A 19,991-nucleotide genomic window follows, 5' to 3' on the forward strand; every position below is an offset into this window, starting at 1 on the left:
AATAAACTTGACTTAACCTGTAACTGGTTACTAATTACAAAAGTGTCTGGAAAACTTTGCAGCCACTGTGACCCTGCAGGATCTGAGTTTGGCAACCTTGTTCTATTGTATTTTGGGGGAAACGTGGCAAATTTGATGGCACCTTCTTTTGATTATATTCCTATGTATTAGGTGCACAAGTCTGAACAGCAGTGTAACAGCAAAATTATTGGAATTATTGACTCTCCGATAACAGAAAATAAAAACTATTTTAGCAGGTTCTGTTTCTTGCATCAAAAAGCTTTCCAAAAACGGTCAATATGAAGAGTTTTAGAATCAATACACCTGACATCTTACCGCATTCGTGTATTGCCAAACGTCTCTTGATATGGATCTGAATTGGTAAAACTCATACAAATAAAATCTCAGCACATAAAACTAAGGAAAACGGATGTAATTGTTACCTAACAGCCCAGTAACCACTAGTTAACCATCACGCACTTTTTGGTAACGAATTAGATGGAGAAAGTGTTTCCATTCAGTGCTGAATAAACCATTTTCTTAGCATGCCCTCGGGGTGCCTTTGCTGCAGTTCCATGCCAAGTTCATGTTACTCCAACGGGGCCCTCGGCTTGAAACATCACTGGGGTAAAATGCTAACTACCTACTGCATTAAGTACGTTAGCATCATCTTGAAATGCCTTTTGCGGTGCGATTCCGCGTATCTGCTCCATTTGTCAGGTGTAAGTGTAAAAATCACATACACTTGTAACAAATGTAAATTTTGTAACCATGCCGTATTTTATTTTAATATCTTCTGACCTAAAAAGATGAGCATAAAGATTCGGTGTACTTTGCAACCATTTAATTATAGGACATGATGGAGATAAATGGATATAGAAAATATGAGGTTTGTATGACCAATATACGTCTCGGCAACTGTCAAGTCACAACAGTTAGGTAAAGAAACCTCCACGTTAAGGCTATGTTACTGTCGACATTTTGTTTAATGTGAACACACCAAAGTTGCATACCCAGTATTATATATGCGGTGTCGACTGGTAGAGTTGCCGTTTGCGTGGGAATCACACTTAACTAAATTCGTGCCCTTAAACACAATGCTCACACACATCCCCTTTCATCGAGAGAACGCGCACGTAGGAGACGTCATCCTATAAGCTCCACCTCTTACTTACCGGAACGCAGAGCGCGCTTAGCAAGCAATGCGCGTTCATCGCATTCAGTTAGACGAGGTGCACACGCACACGCTGAGTCTGCTAGTGAAGGGAGAGGAAAGAGGAGAGAAGAGAAGCACGAAGCGTAGAACCAACTTGAAGCCTTCCATGCGAAAGTCCTCTTCACTGAGTGAAGGTAATGAACGGCCATTCTTTTATTGTGCTTAATATCATCTGCAACAGTTTCTTGTCAGAGAGCTGTCCTTTTTGTTTTTTTATGCCTTTAATTTTATTTTCCTCTGTACACTGCATTTTTTGTTCTCGTCTTGGTGCACCCCCGCATTCCTCACCTCAGCAGTAAGAAGGTAATGGTGTCGTTAGCAAGCCGGTGACATGTATTTTGTTCTCCCCTGACTTGAAAAAAAATGTTTTTCTTTTACTTGCAGCCACCCTAGCATGAGGCACGAGAACATTTAAAGTTGAGCGGTTTGAAATGCCGTTTTAGAGCGATCTATGATCACCAGAAAGCGGATAACTCGCGGAGGTTCTCGGCATAGAGATTTATGCATGCCAGCAGAAATGTCAACGGTTAAATTATGTTAAATAGAGCGGAATAAAATCGAAATACTAATGACAAGAAAACACAATCCCTCGTACACATATCCCGAAATGAATCCGTTTCAAGGAACGTTTTTAAAAGAAGATGCAAGGAGATCTGGTCCTTGTGTATTTTTATAGGAAGAGCACTGGCGTTTTGGGAGGATATAATTAAATGGAAAATATGCATTTACTTTCCACTTAGCACTTGCTGAAGACATGTTGTGAGCCATGTGTATTTATTTAGTATTCAGTTTTTATCCAAAGCAATTGTCAAATCCCCTGAGCTTGTAGACAAAAATGTCTGACTCGAGTACAGAATCAGTTATTCTCAAGTGAAAATTAACTGGATTGGCGGTAGAGTGCCGTTATAGCTAAAACGACTGGGTTCCTAATCGCAGCGGGTCACTCAATCGGTAGAGCAAATTGTTCGAGTGTGAATGAATGCGAGTGGCCATGTGCTGGTTCAGGAAATGGATGGATGTTTAAAATCACTTGGGCAGTAGAGTGTTTTCTTTTTATGACTGAAATAAAGAAAAAAACGCATTTGTAAGTAAATACACAATTATTCAGTATTCTGTATGTGTTAGAAGTACAGTAGAAGAGAATGAGAAAGAGTTTCAGTTTGCACGGCACACAGGAATTCATATTTGTATGTTTCCTCAAGGTAGTTCATATATTACTGTATCTATCACCACTGAGCGTCTATTTTCACTTTTCATACTCCAAGCAAAAGGTATACTGTAATACATTTGGCCACATGCACTTCTGGTGCTCATTTGTAGCCCCGGATTGGTCCAATTTTTAGTTTGGAATTTTTTTTTTAAAATATATTTTATAGGCCTTATTCATTTAAGTGATTAACTTTTTTGTAAAATGAAAAAGATTTGGATTTTAAATTACGTGGTTGTATTTTATTAACAGAATATACCTGCTTCCAGATATGTTTTCACTGTTGGAGTTCATGTTTTAGTAGGTACAGGTACTTGCGTAGTAACCTGGAATAAAGCTTAATGAATGTGTATATGTTTGCTAGAATATTTATTAATTTATAACTGCAGTATTATGAAAGAACCAAAAATGGTGTATTTTCATTGATGCAGTGCAGTTTGGTGAATAAACTATTGGCTGTCTGTTGAATGTTCCATGACACTCTTATGCTGCTTATTCAAAACTGCCTGGAGCTGGATTTTGTTTTAGGAGGATCCTGGAACCAAAACTATATAATTCTGACTTCATGGTTTATTCATCTCTGTTTTTAGATGCCACGCCATGAGATTATCCCATCAATCAATCAATCAACATTTATTTATATAGCACATATTCATACAAAAAAATGTAGCTCAAAGTGCTTTACAAAATGAATAGAAAAATAGAAGACACAATAAAAAATAAACATAAGTCAACATTAATTAACATAGAATAAGTAAGGTCCGATGGCCAGGGTGGACAGAAAAAAAAAAAAAACTCCAAAGCTGGAGAAAAAAAAAAAAATCTGTAGGGGTTACAGACCACGAGACTGCCCAGTCCCTTTTGGGCAATCTACCTAACATAAATCAAACAGTCCTCTTTGTATTTATCCCAAGATGAACTTGTCTTAATGCACATTTACAGTAACAAGTCAATTTGTTGGGTTTACGACTGTTGCAGTGTTTACTTGACCTGTGTACTAGCAGCAGAGTAAGTGCCATTGTAGTGTGCATTTTGGAGACAGGGAAGTACCACATAGTTCCTTACTAGCCTAACCCACCTATTGAGCAGGTTTAACCAACTCAGTATTGTGGTGATGGTTTAAAATAAAAACCTGCTCACATCACGTTCGTTCTTCAGTTAGGGTTCTTTATGAATATTGTCTAACATTTGGGAAGGTACTGTGCACCTTTTGGTGAAACTAACACTGGGACAATTAAGGGCAAATTTCACACAAATATTAGAAAGATTTTCTTCTTGCAAAGAACCATAGACATATGGAATATGTTCCCATGTAGCATGGTAGAGTGTAGGGCATTAGGAACCTTTCGCTTTCAACTCCTTGTCATTTTATAGAATCTTGATGAACAGGATTGGCACGCTTGAATTACAGAGTGGCCTGTTCTTATCACAATGCTTCTAATGTTTTAATGAAATTGGGCTTATGAACATTATTAGAATAACCTTTGTGTATAATAGCTGACAGTTATAAAAATTGTCAGGGAATTGGCAATTGGTTATTTCACTACTTTTTCTTTATCTATGAAAATGGAAAATATTTTTCAGTACTTTCCAGATAATTATCATCTGCTAGTAATGTACTATCTAGTGTGATGTACAGTGCATCCGGAAAGTTTTCACAGCGCATCACTTTTTCCACATTTTATTATGTTACAGCCTTATTCCAAAATGGATTAAATTCATTTTTTTCCTCAGAATTCTACACACAACACCCCATAATGACAACGTAAAAAAAATGTACTTAATTGGAGTCCACCTGTGGTAAATTCAGTTGATTGGACATGATTTGGAAAGGCACACACCTGTCTATATAAGGTCCCACAGTTGACAGTTCATGTCCGAGCACAAACCAAGCATGAAGTCAAAGGAATTGTCTGTAGACCTCCAAGACAGGATTGTCTTGAGGCACAAATCTGGGGAAGGTTACAGAAAAATTTCTGCTGCTTTGAAGGTCCCAATGAGTACAGTGGCCTCCATCATCCATAAGTGGAAGAAGTTTAAAACCAACAGGACTCTTCCTAGAGCTGGCCGGCCATCTAAACGGAGCGATCGGGAAAGAAGGGCCTTAGTCAGGGAGAGAGAGAACCTTCCAGAAGGACAACCATCTCTGCATCAATCCACCAATCAGGCCTGTATGGTAGAGTGGCCAGACAGAAGCCACTCCTTAGTAAAAGGCACGTGGCAGCCCACCTGGAGTTTGCCAAAAGGCACCTGAAGGACTCTCAGACCATGAGAAACAAAATTCACTGGTCTGATGAGACAAAGATTGAACTCTTTGGTGTGAATGCCAGGTGTCACGTTTGGAGGAAACCAGGCACCGCTCATCACCAGGCCAATACCATCCCTACAGTGAAGCATGGTGGTGGCAGCATCATGTTGTGGGGATGTTTTTCAGCGGCAGGAACTGGGAGACTAGTCAGGATAAAGGGAAAGATGACTGCAGCAATGTACAGAGACATCCTGGATGAAAACCTGCTCCAGAGCGCTCTTGACCTCAGACTGGGGCGACGGTTCATTTTTCAGCAAGACAACGACCCTAAGCACACAGTCAAGATATCAAAGGAGTGGCTTCAGGACAACTCGGCGAATGTCCTTGAGTGGCCCAGCCAGAGCCCAGACTTGAATCCGATTGAACATCTCTGGAGAGATCTTAAAATGGCTGTGCACCGACGCTTCCCATCCAACCTGATGGAGCTTGAGAGGTGCTGCAAAGAGGAATGGGCGAAACTGGCTAAGGATAGGTGTGCCAAGCTTGTGGCATCATATTCAAAAAGACTTGAGGCTGTAATTGCTGCCCAAGGTGCATCAACAAAGTATTGAGCAAAGGCTGTGAATGCTTATGTACATGTGATTTCTCAGTTTTTTTTATTTTTGATACATTTGCAACAACCTCAAGTAAACTTTTTTCATGTTGTCATTATGGGGTGTTGTGTGTAGAATTCTGAGGAAAAAAATGAATTTAATCCATTTTGGAATAAGGCTGTAACATAACAAAATGTGGAAAAAGTGATACGCTGTGAATACTTTCTGGATGCACTGTAAGTACATTGCTTGTGCAATACTATCTCAGGTGCAACTGATCCAGGTAGTCCAAAGGTTTAGCATTATGGGAACAGAGACCTATCATTGAAAAGTCATTGTATTACCTATATTTATGATTTGCAACAACTAAACTGATGTAGAATTTTTAAAGGATCATTAAGTATTTCTTCTAGGTCAAGTGTACTCTATTGCTTGGTAACTGCAATTGATATCTTAAGCTACAAGTCTTATGTCTTCCTTGTGCATAATAGTTAATACCAAATTAGTTTTTGCATGGAACAATCAACCCTTAGGTTGCTTAGGAGCATTTGAACTTCACAATGATGTTTTTGAGATATTTGGCCTCATTTTATTGTATGCCTAACCTTTGCCTTTTTTCATAACTGGAGTGCTTGGCCATACTTGACAACTACAGTATATCTTTAGAATTCTTATCTTTATTGGACACCTATTATAGGAGGAGGTGTAGAAGCTTCTGAGGGGCCACCACAGTTGGCTCCATTACATCTAGGGGGCAGTTTCAGCGTGCTTGGTTATATGCAGCACAGAATCAATCTTGGCATGTCCAAGCCATAATACACTCTCTCTTGGTTTTAATACTATTGATGATCATCTTGTAGTCACACATTTTTGGAACCAAACATCAATTTCCTTGCTTTGGGTTCACACTGTTTTGTCACTTGTTTTTAAGTCTACTCTACAGCAGTTTCTGGATATAACTTTTTAACTCTGTAGAACTCTAAATTGGCTGATCTCAACAGTCTATCTGCTTTGTAAGCTTTATGATAATTAAGTTGGAGTGCTGCTTTACACAAACTCTTAAGGTGCTGGAACACCTCCTGATAATAGAGAACTGACAAGACAGACTTTAAGAAAGTGAGAGAGAAGAGACTGAAATATTGGCTTTTCATTTACAAAAAGTGGAGTAATAAATTGAGAAAAAGGAATCTGAGTTCTCCTTTGCTTTGGGAGGAACCCTGAGACATACAGTGTATGTTGTCCAGCTGAACTTGGAGTGAAAGAAAAGGGGCCCCACTGTCAGAGAGATGTGTCTTTAATAGGAATTAAAGTAGTTTCTTTTTAAATAGGTTCAGACATTCTTGTTTTGTGTTTTAATTAAATTGACACTCCTTACGGGAGTGTGAACAATGAAAGTGCTTGTTTAATTTTGATAATAAAAAAATAAACATGTAATGGTGTGCAGATAATCTGTAAAAATACCAAGGATAACAACTTTGTATAGGACACAAGGTTTCTACACAGCAGGAGCTTAGTATAAAAACATTTTTAAAAGGTAAAAGAAAACAATTGGTATGAGATTTGGCCAGTTCTGGTAATTTGTGGTCAGCCCTGGCCCTACAAAACCTAATTATATCATCCATAGATACAACATCCACAAAACTGCACCCATCACGACTCAGAGAATGATACCCTTTCAAGCACAGGATCCACTGTCTCTAGAACTCTTATATGAACAACTGGATACAGATTAACAGATGCTTCATGTTTTATTTAAAAATGTGGGAATATCAAGTCAAGTGTGATTATAGTGTTTATTTAAAAAATAAATATAAAAAAAGAGTATGCACTGTACTTTTAGTGGTGTGCATTTGTGTGGTTTTCTTTTTTTGTTTGTTTTGTTTTGCTAAAAATACTGAAAAAGTCAATGAAAGTTTTGGCTATGCTTTTTTAAGTAAGGAAACATTTTTAAGTTTTAAAGCTGTAATATAATGTGAATAACATAAACCATAGTAAAATTAAGACTTTAAAACATCAAAACAGTATCTTTTAACCAAATTGTGTGTAACTTTTGTGAATAAAAACATTAATCTATTTGTCTTGCTAATCATTTTGCATTTACTAGGTTAATTTTCAGATGCCAAGAGCTAACACGTTTGCGTATAATAGGTAAAATACAATATTTCATGTCTTTTCAAAATTAATTAATTAAAGTACACCCTAGAACCTTTCAAAAATGTTTCTAATCCTGAAACATTATTCAGGAACCTTCAGGCTTAATTCCAAATGTGTAGTCCTTTTAAATACTACTTTTTCCCTTTGAAAGTCACCATTGCTTATTAAATTCTAAGTTGTATACAGTATATGGCTATAAAATATATATTGGTGACATTGTGAGAGATGACATTCAATATTCCTTTTTACTTTTATAAATTAGCCTTTGGTATCAAATTCCAGTACTATCTATAAAGCAAGTATTTAAAAATTAATTAGTTTTTTGACAAGTGGCTAACCTGTTCTGTGGTGCATTATTTATCCACTCAATTCTAAGAAGTGCAGACAACAGTAACAGTGCATCTGTAGAAAATAATTGCCAGTGTAGGGCAGAGTACAGGGTTTAAAAAAAAAAAAAAAATAGTGCAGCCGGTCTGTTGTGGTGGCTCCTGTAGTCTGCAGTAAATGTAATCAATAATCACATCATTGTTGTGATGTATGTTTTAAATAGTTATGCAGACATAAAATAATTTTTTCTATTTTCACCTATTTAAACATAGATTTAGTGTGCATTTATGCAGAAATATAACATTATTTAATTTTTGTCCTTGTTCAAGATAAAACTATTTGTAGGCTATAAGGAAAGTTCTGTTTCAAATGTAATCCTGCAGAGACAAACCAAGACAGAGATCAATGCCAAGACCAACATATTTTATGCAACTAATTATTTTAAGGGCAGCATGGTGACATAGTGGTAGTGCTGCAGCTTTATAGTAAGGAGACCAGAGTTCGAGTCCTGGGTCTTCCCTGCATGGAGTTTGCATGTTCTCCCTGTGTCTGTGTAGGCTCCCTCCCACTGCCCAAAGACATGCAGGTTAGGTGAATTGATGATACTAAATTGGCCCTAGTGTGTGACTGGGGTGTGCGTGTTCATCCTGTGATGGACTGGCACCCTGTCCAGGGTTTGTTCCTGACATGCGCCCTGTGCTATCTGGAATAGGCTTCAGCAGACTCACACAGCCCTGTTCAGGACTAGGCGGGTTAGAAAATGACTAACTGAGTAACTATTTTAAATAGTATTTGATTAGGATAATAAAGGAGCAGTTAACACATCCTGTCTAACTGGGACAATGGCTTAGTATCTGAGTCTTCCATGCAGGAAATCACCAAGTTGTCCAGTCTTTGGACCTCGTCTCTAAACTGCTACTGACTCCACAGCAGACAATGAAACTCCCCAATAATCCTGTTTCTCCTGTAACACTCCTGGTATACCAAAGATTCTGATGATGTACTACCATCCTGTGTATTTTCAGGTGTTTGTATCATGACTTTATATCAGTGTTTTAAAGCCAAGCTAATTGCAGGTTTTTCAGTAAACTTTGTTGTTTTGATTTACTGTCACCTATTTTAAAGAACATGCAATTATCCAAGCCCATAATAAAAATTAACTGTGGGGGGACTGTGTGCCCCCTGTATACATAGATCCATGTCCTCAAAAGGAGTCCAAAGGAGTTAACATATATTTATTTTCAACCAACTGAATTGCTTACTTTCATAAGTTATTTCGCTGTTTGGGCTTGCCTTGAGTTTATTTATAGCCATGGAGCCCTGATAAAGAATTATTTTTTTTTCAAGTTGCAGTATTTTTAATGTTACAGCCAGCCAAAAGTACTGTGTAGGAATTTTAGATTAGTGTAAAATGAAAGGGGTAACTGCACTCTTGCCGAATTAATTTTTGGGACCCCCAGGCATCTAGTATAATCTTGGTACTGTGCAGCACTGAAAAATAAGAGTTTAAATTTTACAGAAATTTTAGTTTGTCTTGGAATTTTTTTTCTGCAATTACAAAATAAGTTATTTTTTAAAGGGTAATATGTCCTTGCATTCACTTTTATTTTACAGTGTGTACTTAAGAGTAAGGTGCAACTGTGATGGAATGCTTTTTAGGAGTGTTGTTTGAAACCATTAATAGTTTATGTAACTGACAATTTTTGGTTTTCTCACTTGGCTAAGTATTGTGCCTTGTGGTATTAGGTAAATTTTTGACCAATGTGCTGTTCCAAGACCCATCATTCCCAGCTTTGAAAGAACTTGTCCTTTTACATAATATGGGTGTGTCTAATTGAAAACAGACAGGGAAAGAGAGATGATGTCTATCTGAGGCTACATTAACTCTCACTGAGATTCCAATGCTGGAAATTATAGTGGTAATCAGTTAGCTAGATGTCTGTGTTATACTTGGAAGTTATGCAGTGTTTGGAGAAATTCATTTTAGCTTAGACTGGAACAACATGAGATTGAGCATCACAGCTAATTGACTGGTAAGCTTAGCTTAACTTGCTAACTTGCATTTCTGTTAGTATAAAAATATTTTATACAAGTAGAGGAAGGAACAGGGAAGCAAGTTTTTGAGGACAACAGGACGTTTAGTGTAATATGTGTGAACGGAACCCGGGCACAGACAGGCAGACATGTTGTTTTCCACCACCACATGTTTATTTACAATATTTACAAGTTTAAAGTGCACACAAACCCCCCAAAGTCCTGGCCACACAACGTCTTTCTTCGGGCCGCCTCTACTCTCTCTCCTCCTGCCTCCACCCGACTCCCGCCTCGAATGAAGGGAGGCGGCCCCTTTTATTCTCACCCGGATGTGCTCTAGGTGGATTCCGGCAATCACCCGCCGACATTCCCCTGTGTGGCGGAAGTGCCGGCTGCATCCCCGGAAGCATTCCGGGTGTCCCTGCTCTTCTTCCCCCCCCAGCAGTTCCTGGTGTGAAGGAAGTGCTGAGGTCCAGGGCTCCAAAGGCTTTGGGGTGCCCCCTGGCGGTGACAACGGACCCCTACAGGGTTGGGTTTTCCAAGCCCTCTACCCGTGGCCCCCAAAGCAACCAGGATGGCAGCCCACACGTGATCCCAGGTGGGCACATGCCCTCTTCCAGTCCTTCATGGCATCCCGGCCGGGTCGTCGCCCCTGGCATCCCTGACAGTGCCCCACAGCCAGCGAAGAGCACTCGGGAGAAGCAGCACGTTCCACGAGGGCAGCTTACCTCTGAAGTGGGTCCTACTCCTGAGCCACCGAGGTCCAACTCGGCATCCCGGGGCCTGCTCCTTCGGCACCATCTCTGAGGACTCCGTGCCCCTTTGGTTAGAGCCACTCGCACCCTCCTAGCCTCCGCCAGCCGTGGCGACACCCCCTCACCAGCGGAGTGTCCTTCTGGCAGACGGCCCGTCTCCTGAGGGCAGGTTCCCAATGAAGCGAGTCCTACTGCTTGTCCAGGGTCCAGTCCTGAAAAGAATAGAAACAAGGGGGCAGAGCCGCTGCCTGGACACCCTTCCCTGGTGTCCCTCTGCGATGCGCAGTGGCAGCGCTCCCCGCGCCGACCGGTACCCCGGCACTTGCCTGTTCGGCACCCCCTCCGCGGGTTCAGTGCCCCTCCTGTCAGTGTAACAGACGGGACCACCTGCAGTCCTTTCCTCTCCGCTGACCGCACCCAGCACCACGTCCCTTCCTATCGGAGGAACCGGCATTCACCCTTTCGATTCCTCCTGTCACTCTGGGATGCCCTGACGGTCTGAGTCTCCTCACTGTGTAAAAAGAGACTCCTTACTGTCTGCGTCCCTGTAGAGAAGCGCGAGACTGCCGCCGACTCGGGGGGTGGGGCGCTAGGACCTGGGGCACTCAACAGCCCGTGTCCTGCCAGCCCTCTGGCTGTCTCTCCCCTCATCGCACGCACAGCCCCCTGCACTGCATTCACTGTCGGAGGTCTGCTTACTCGATGCTGATCGTTGGTATCACAGCCAATCTCGGCAGACCCTCCTTTATGCTGTACGGGGCGGCTGTACTCACCTTCCCCGCCGTACTCCTCCGGCTGAAGAATCCAGCGTTTCGCCATCTAATTGCTATCCACAGCTCTTTGATTGACACGACCGCCTTCATCTCCAGTACCCGCAATTCCGCCCAGAGGGCACGTAGTACCTGCGACAAATGCTGCTCCGTGGGCTGAAGGCACGCCTCCAGCTCCGACAGAGCAGCCGGTAAAGACAGGAAGTTAACCGACGTGGAGCTTACCTGTCCGTCAGCCCCAGACGTCGGCAACTTCCTGTGGGCCTCTTCCTCCAGCCCAGTCGGGTTTCCCCCGGCATGTGATGGACATTCCTTCGTCCCGCCTCTCTCCAGTCATTGGCGGGCACGCAAGACACACCATCCAATCGCGTGCCTGTCATGGGGAGGGACTTCTGGTCCGCGGCCATTTTGGCTCCCCTCCTGTGGCGGTGACGTTTCATCAGCTCCCGCAGGCGTTGCCGCACTGTCGAAGCCCCGCCGACCAGCAAGCGTCCCTGACCCTGCCTGCAAGATAGAACACACGCCCGGCCCCCCAGGGCTGGCTGCCATTCACCTCCCGGGTCCCGTCCAATCTTTCCTCGCCGTGGCCTTTCTAGACGCGATGCTGTCCTGGGCACCTCCGGCTCCACACACCGTCAGTCCGCCTCATGGGAAAACGGCTCTCCTGCGGACCCATGGTGGTCCGTGGGGTACTTTTCCCCAGTGGGGCTGTGTGCACGCCGCTCCTGCCGAACAAGATTTTTTTGTACAGGTCTCCGCCTTGTGAACGGAACCCGGGCACAGACAGGCAGATATGTTGTTTTCCACCACCACACGTTTATTTACAATATTTACAAGTTTAAAGTGCACACAAACCCCCCAAAGTCCTGGCCACACAACGTCTTTCTTCGGGCCGCCTCTACTCTCTCTCCTCCTGCCTCCACCCGACTCCAGCCTCAAATGAAGGGAGGCGGCCCTTTTTATTATCACCCGGATGTGCTCCAGGTGGGTTCCGGCAATCACCCGCTGACACTCCCCTGTGTGGCGGAAGTGCCAGCTGCATCCCCGGAAGCACTCCAGGTGTCCCTGCTCTTCTTCCCCCCCCAACACTTCCTGGTGTGGCGGAAGTGCTGAGGTCCAGGGCTCCAAAGGCATCGGGGCGCCCCCTGGCGGTGACAACGGGCCCCTACAGGGTTGGGTTTCCAAGCCCTGTACCCGTGGACCCCAAAGCAACCAGGGTGGCGGCCCCCACGTGATCCCTGGTGGTTGCACGCCCTCGTCTGGTCCTTCATTGCATCCCGGCCGGGTCGTCGCCCCTGGCATCCCTGACATATGGTAAAAAAAGAAAAGTCACACATGATAAAATTAATAATTATAATGGAAAGCCCTCTCCTTATGTGAAATAAATGGAAAGTGTATGTATGCTATGTAACCAATTTTATTAACATGGTATTCAACAACACAATACTACCTGCAAGTTCTTTTAAAAAATATTTTAAACCTTTAAATGAAGTGGCTGATTTTAGTTACAGGCCGGTAATTCAGAGAGTGGAAAGTATTTAGTATTAGGTAAATAGTGATTACTGAGTTATTTTGAGAAGAGCGGACTGCTCTTGTAAGAATGTTTTCTAATATGGTAAGGCTGTGTGTTTGTGTGCAGCAACCTACAATATACCCTACTAGTAATAGCAAGCACTGACTAAGAAAAATTATTACTGGGGCAGCAAGGAGGTGCCAGCTTTAGTGCTCCTGCCTCACTAATCCAGCACCTTGGATTTAGAAACTAATTGCCCAGTGTAGACCAAAGTACAGGGTTAAAAAATAAATAAATAGTGCAGCCAGTTGGTTGTGGTGGCTCCTGTAGTCTGCAGTAAATGTACAGTAATCAATAATGAAATCATCGCTGTGCTCTGTTTTAAATGGCTATACAGACATATAACTATTTTTTGCTATTTTTACATAAACAGATTTAGCTTGCATCTATACAAATATATAACATTATTTATTTAATCCTTGTACAAGGTAAAACTATTTGTAGGCTGTAAGCAAAGTTCTGTTTCAAATGTAACCATGCAGAGACAAACCACAAGATAGAGCTAAATGCCAAAACAAAAGTTGTTTATGTAACAAATTATTTTAAAAGGTATTTTAATAGGAAAATAAAAAGAGGAGTTAACTTTCTCTGTCTATCTGGGACAATGGCATAGTATCAGAGTACTGTCATGCAGGAATTCACCAAGTTGCCCAGTCTTTGGACCTTGTCTCTAAACCGCTACTAACTCCACAGCTGACAAAGAAACTCTCCCACAACCCTGTATCTCGCCTAACACCTTCTTGGTATCGCAGAGATTCTAATTCTGATGATGTACTTACCTTCATGTGTATTTTCAGTTGTTTGTGTCAAGACTTTACATCAGTGTTTTTAAAGCTAAGCTAAATTAAATTTTTTTTGTGACCTATTTTGTACTGTTTAGGATTTATGCAAACAACATGCAATTTATTCAAGCCCGTAATAATAAGTAAACTTTTAGGGATTGTGTGCCCCCTTTATGTATGTATGTATGTAATATTGTGGCACGTGGCTGGGGGTGGTACCCAGCCAGGAGGACCGGAGGAGGGCTTGTGCCTCCTCCAGACCACGAGGGGGCTACCGACCTGTTTTTGTTGGGGGCCACAGGTAGAGGGCTTGGAAGCCCAACCCTGTAGGGGCCCTTGGTCACCGCCAGGGGGCACCCCAATGCCTTGGGAGCCCTGGACCTCAGCACTTCCGCCACACCAGGAAGTGCTGGGGGTAAGAGAAGCAGGGACACCCGGAGTGCTTCCATGGGTACAGCCGGCACTTCCGTCACACTGGGGCGTGTCGCCGGGAAGCACCTGGAGCAAATCGGGGTGTGGATAAAAGGGGCCGCCTCCCTTCATTTGAGGCTGGAGTGGGGTGAGGAGAGGACGAAGCAGGAGAAGCGAGAGTGGAGGCGGCCTGAAGAAGGAGAAAGGCAGAGTGTGTGAGAGGCCTGGACTTGTGGGGTGTGTGGAGCACTTTAATAACTTTGTAAATAAACGTGTGGTGGTGCATAATAACATGTCTACCTGTCTGTGTTCGGGGCTTGTTCCACAATATATTATATTATATATATATATATATATATATATATATATAATTTCCTCAAAAGGAGTCCAAATCAGTCCACAAATATTTATTATCAACCAACTGAATTGCCAAGTTTAGTGCTACTGCCTCATGCCTTGGGTCTGAATCCAAATCCATTTTGTCATTGCTACAACCTGTGGGGATTCTGCACATTCTTCTGTGTCTTCTTTTCACTTAGTGTAAATCCCAAAGGCTTGTGTCTTAACAGGATCGCTGATTTTAAATTGGCCCAGTGTTAGTGTGTTTGGCTGGCACCCTGCCTGTTGTTTGGTGCTGTCTTGCACCCACTGCTCTTGAGGATTGTGGGCAGCCTGCAACTATCGTAACTAGATTATACAAGTTTGTGCATGTTGCGGTATGTTAACTTCAGTGCCTTAACTCTGCTGTTCTTCAGTCCTTTTTATTGTTAACTTATTCATATCTGTCAGGCCACAAGCACCTTTAGATATATTTTATAAAAAAAAAAAAACTTGCCTATTTGTTAGTATCCATAAAGCACAGTGTTTTGTTTTAACTTGATAACAGCATAAACAAAGGTTAATAACTTTACAAAAAAACATAAAGTAGACTTTTTTCCATTAACTGCACCTATTCGTGTCTGTCAAAATAGATTATTCTGTTATGCAGTCTGCTTGCTTGTCGGCTTCCTGTCAGCTTTTTTTGTTAACTTGTGTGATTAGTTACAGTATGATTACAGGCAAAAAAGTGTGGCACTGGGCAGGGGCAAGACCAATCGGGGCTTTAAAAAGTGAGGAAAAGATGCACTAACAGGGTCAAGACATATCACCACACCAATGCAGAAGGAGTAATATCACCAGTGGTTTTGTATTCTGCAGCTACCCAAGATGGCACAGAAAGATATGCTCCTAGAAACCGTAATGTGGCAAGAATAATTTTCATTCCTCATAATTATTAAGAGAGATAAACCATACACAGATGGTGAGAGAACCAAGTTAGAAAAAGTGGAAACAAAATAGAAGGTGAGTTTTAGAATCTCTTAGAGTACAAGGGGGGTGAGCCAGCCCATGTGCTAGACAGGGTTTAACCTGAGAACCAGAAGGGCTGCTGTAGATGATGATGTTGTTGTTGTTCTCTCTTTATTTGATGCTTCTCATTTAGTTTTTCCCTTCCTGACTTGTTTTAGTTATTATAAATAGTTTCTCATTGAGGTCCATTGCAAGAAACTGTAAGTAGCATACTAATAGGACTTCAGTCTCTATATGGTACTTGGCTGCAGACTGAACTTGTGTAGCACATTAAGCCCCACTGCAGTGAACACTGTCCTAATCCTGCTCTCATTTGTGAAGACCCCAAAGCAACCAATACAAAATTTAATGTCATTAGACTCTTGTAAAGTTACACAAACACTCAATGTCCTCTTTTGTCCATCGTGCTTTTTCAAGGTAGAAGAAGTGCATAGCAGTATTAAAGCAGCTTACTACTTTGGTATCTTATTTTAAATCAAAGATTATGTACATGCGCTTTTACAAAATGGCAAAACATACATGGAATATTAAATATCTAAGAATGGTCAGGTTTTTAATTAATTTTTAAAAAATTTAAATTCAACACAAGGGGTCATTTCACACTTGAGTTTGGGGAGGGGAGGGGGTGATGAGGAGCACAGTTTAAAAATTGATATTAATATTTTTTTAGATTTTTTTTAAAAGTATCCCAACTTATTCTTTCTGATTTTTACAGTAGTTTTTATAAAATTTTCAGTAGATAGTCATCAGCCAGTCTTTCACATATTTTATTTCTCCTATTTTAACTTTTAAATGAATTATGGTTTAGTTTTGATTTTTTAATGTAGTGATTTCTACCCATATTTAGCCAAAAACCCAGACTTGTCAAGAAAATGTTTCTTCAGTAGAGTAATAGAAAGAAATGTAAAATAAAATGTGTGATGAAAAGAAGTGTTTTTTATATATATATATATATATATATATATATATATATATATTTTGTGAGAGGGCAGCTCCCCTGGTTTACATTGGGGCCATGGGACTGGAGCTTAGAAGCTCAACCCTGTGCAGGCCCGTGGGCACCACAAGGGGGCACCTGGACAGTTCCTAAGCCATGGTCTACAGCACTTAGGCCACACCCTGGAAGTGCTGCTAGAAGAGGAACCGGATTCCATTGCAGCACTACCGCTACACCAGGAAATGCTGCCGGAACTTGATTGAGGAGCACCTGGAGCACTTCTGGGTGCGGTATAAAAGAGGCTGCCTCACTCCAGCAAGCGAGCTGGAGTCGGGAGGAAGAAGACGGAGCGTGTGGGAGAGGAGCAGAGGTGGTCGGAGAAAAGAAGAATGGATGGAGCTTTATTGGGGTTTGTGCATTGTGCTGTGCCAAAGAACAATAAACGTGTGTGTTCTGGACATTGTTGATCTGTGTGTCTGTCTGTAGCCGGGCTTCTACAATATATATATAGTATATCGTTTCTCCTGTCAGAGTATAATTTTCTGTTGTTAAACCGTTAATGTAAGGCTGTAAGCATTAAGAAATGTTATAGTTAACATCTGTTTAGCTTACATGGCGTAGTACTGATTAGCACCACTTTATAGCTGTAGCGTTATCTGTTCAAATCCAGTACCTCATTATCTGTGTGGAATCTGCCGATTCTCAGTTTGTCTCTGGTTTTTTTCTAGGTAATCCAGTTTTTCTCCCACATTCTCCAAGCCTTGTGGAATTGATTAAATGGTCCCTGTGTGAGTCTGGATGTGTGCATGAGTGGATCTAATAATGGACTGGTACCCTGTACAGGCCCTTTTCCTGCTGATAGGTGTTTGCTGCATTCTCCTCTGAATTGGAGTAAGCATGTTTGAGAATGACTATTACTTTTATTAGTTGGCTAGTGAACAAAACATATTTGCTTTGAGATTACCATGAACAGTTGACAAACCTAAAGGACATTTCTAAAATACCATAGCAGACTAGTATCCTGCAATGTCTTAATTTTCTGTTGAAATGTCCTTCTTTTTAGAGTTACAAAGGTAGCAGCCATAGCCATGGGTATATCACCACCCAATTTTCTTGAACATTATCCTATTCCTTGAGGATTATTTCTTGTGTTTTTATGTGTCACTGATTATACTTTTCAGATTCAGGTTTAAAGGCCATCAGATCACTATAGATATTTTAAATAAATGATTACAAGCATCTTTAAATTACTCGCATTGCAGCCATGAGTTGTTACCAATTAGTTTGTCAAATAAAAATAAGCAAAACTGAATACAAATGAACTAAATAATCCACATCAATTTCATAAATTTGTGTATTGATTTTAGCACAAAAATATATTTAAGCCTGTTTTTAGCTTTCAATTTAACAAAGTTTAGTCATGTTCATTCTAAAATGCAGTTTACACACCGGGCATTCCATGCCAACCATGACTTTGAATCCTCCTGATCACTTATGCAGTTACATTTAATGGCCAATTAATGAATTTGTATCTGCTTGTTCCAGTCAAGAGCAAATGCAACGTTTAGGTCACATCCTATTCATGTGAAATATGAAACGATGAAAAAATAATTAAAAACAAGATGCTGAATATTCTTGCAACAAACAAGTGAGATTGCATACCAAATAAATGTGTGGGAGTTTCAAACCCTGATGATATGTTGTTAGGGTTATTATGTGGGTGTAATTAGTCATCATTTTTTGGATCATACCTTCTATTTTACCCCATAATTTGAATTTGCAAATTTAACAAGGATCACTGCAAGTTAGAAATCTTGCAGTATGCCTAGTCTGCCAAATATAGTGTTCTTGTATTCATCTGTATAATTAGGAAGATGTGTCACACAGCTCTAATATACATATTTTATATTTTATAAAGGACCTACCACACAATATAAAATATGTACTGTATATTAGAGCTGTAATGAAGAAAAGAACATTGTAATTAATTGCAGACAATAATATAAATGAAGTTCATCCAATGCTTGGAGATTATGCTTTGGTATGCCTTAGAAATGCCTTGGGTAAGCAAATTATTTAAAAGCATTTTGATTTAATCAGCATTGAATCTTATGAAATTAATAGTTACAAGATTGTTGAAATAAAATAAAATTGGACCTTCATCATAAACAGTTTTCCCATTGCTTGATAAGGAAAAAAATCTAATTAGGATTTTGTTACAAAAAAGGTTAGGGCAGAGAGAGGAGAGTTAGCAAATAATGAAAAGGTTAGCCTTGTATCTTCTTGATAAACTTTCTCTGAACATTGTAATAAAATTGTAGATTGTAACTATGACAAGCATTTTGTTTTCTTTTATAGCATGTTTTTTTATGGATAAATAGTTTGTGTACGTTTTTTATTAGTTTAAAAAAAGTATATTTTAAGGGGATTTTATTTGCTTTAGTGTTTTTTTTTATGTTCACTGAACATAACGCTTACAGGATTTAATTTTGTTAAAGCTGAACAAAACAACTGTGGTCTAAAGTTTAATTGTATAATACCACTTTAATATAGAACATAAAGCTTCTACACAGGAGCTTAGTGTACAAAAAACCCAAATAGGAATCTGTATCGGAGTCAACTAATTCTAGTAGCATGAAATCAGAGATCGGTATCGGCCCTAAAACAACCTCATCAGATCATCCCCAATTGAAAGACTGTGCAATTCTAGTGTTTAACAGGTTTGTTGAACTTTAAATAGGACTTGTAATGCAGTACTTTGTGGTCCTGAGCTAAGCAGGTACTGCACCAGTATATTATGCAAACTCCATTGCAGCTTTAGAAGTTGGTGAGCATAGAAATCGGGGTTTTGCTTGAGTGTCTGAAGAAGTAATGGTATCGTTCCATTGAAAGTAACTGGTGGCAGTAAGTCTACGAAATTTAAGACCGCCTACTCTTTTCACTGCATCCCCTTGATGTAAATGCCCGTGAAGATTGCCTTCTGCTTACTAAAATCTTTGACTAGCTACTTGGTTTTGCTGATATTAAGTGGAAGTTTTATTTGGGCACTGCTTTGTCAGAAGTCAAAGCTACGCTCTGTAAGCCATCTTATCATAGTTGGTGATCAGACCTATGATGGAAGTGACGTCATAAACACATTTGTTAATGATGTTGGAGCTATGTCTGGTCACACAGTTGAATGTGAACAAGAAATACAATAGGCAGCTATGCACACCACCCTGCGTGATGCTTGTGTTGAGGATTAGTATAGAGGAAGTGGTGCTGTCTGTACGCTGGGGTCTGTAAGTAAGGAAGTAATTCAGTTGCAGATGATACTAAGTACTAAATCTTGGAGCTTGGTGATTAGTTTTGATGGTTCAGCAATGTTAAATGCTGTTCAAGTCTTTTTAGACTAGCTGCAGTTATATTTAATTTCAATTTCTACCATTGTTGTAGGATGTGGCCAGAAAGGAGTTAACACTATAATGGCCAGATTTTGTGTATACATTGATCAGTTTGTAATATCACATTTTTATAATGGTCTACTAGTACGATCACATATCTCTCTATTGCATTATTTCATCTGAATTATACCTGACATTGGATTGTCCCTTGGCGCTACTTTACTCTAGTCTATCATGCTCTATTAGTATCTGCT

The 19,991-nt window shown here is 40.7% G+C and overlaps 1 protein-coding gene across 1 annotated transcript in view; it reads left to right on the top strand.

Annotated features, from left to right (window-relative positions):
* The first annotated feature begins 1,204 nt into the window (after positions 1-1,204).
* The window catches only part of pxylp1 (2-phosphoxylose phosphatase 1), a 77,294-nt gene continuing 58,507 nt past the window's right edge, over positions 1,205-19,991 (top strand). The window contains exon 1 of the mRNA XM_039755824.1: positions 1,205-1,350. The gene's annotated coding sequence lies outside the window, so the exon portion shown is untranslated. The remainder of the gene's footprint in view (positions 1,351-19,991) is intronic.

This window comes from Polypterus senegalus, chromosome 1 (assembly GCF_016835505.1).
Source record: "Polypterus senegalus isolate Bchr_013 chromosome 1, ASM1683550v1, whole genome shotgun sequence".
NCBI classification, from domain to species: Eukaryota; Metazoa; Chordata; class Cladistia; order Polypteriformes; family Polypteridae; genus Polypterus; species Polypterus senegalus.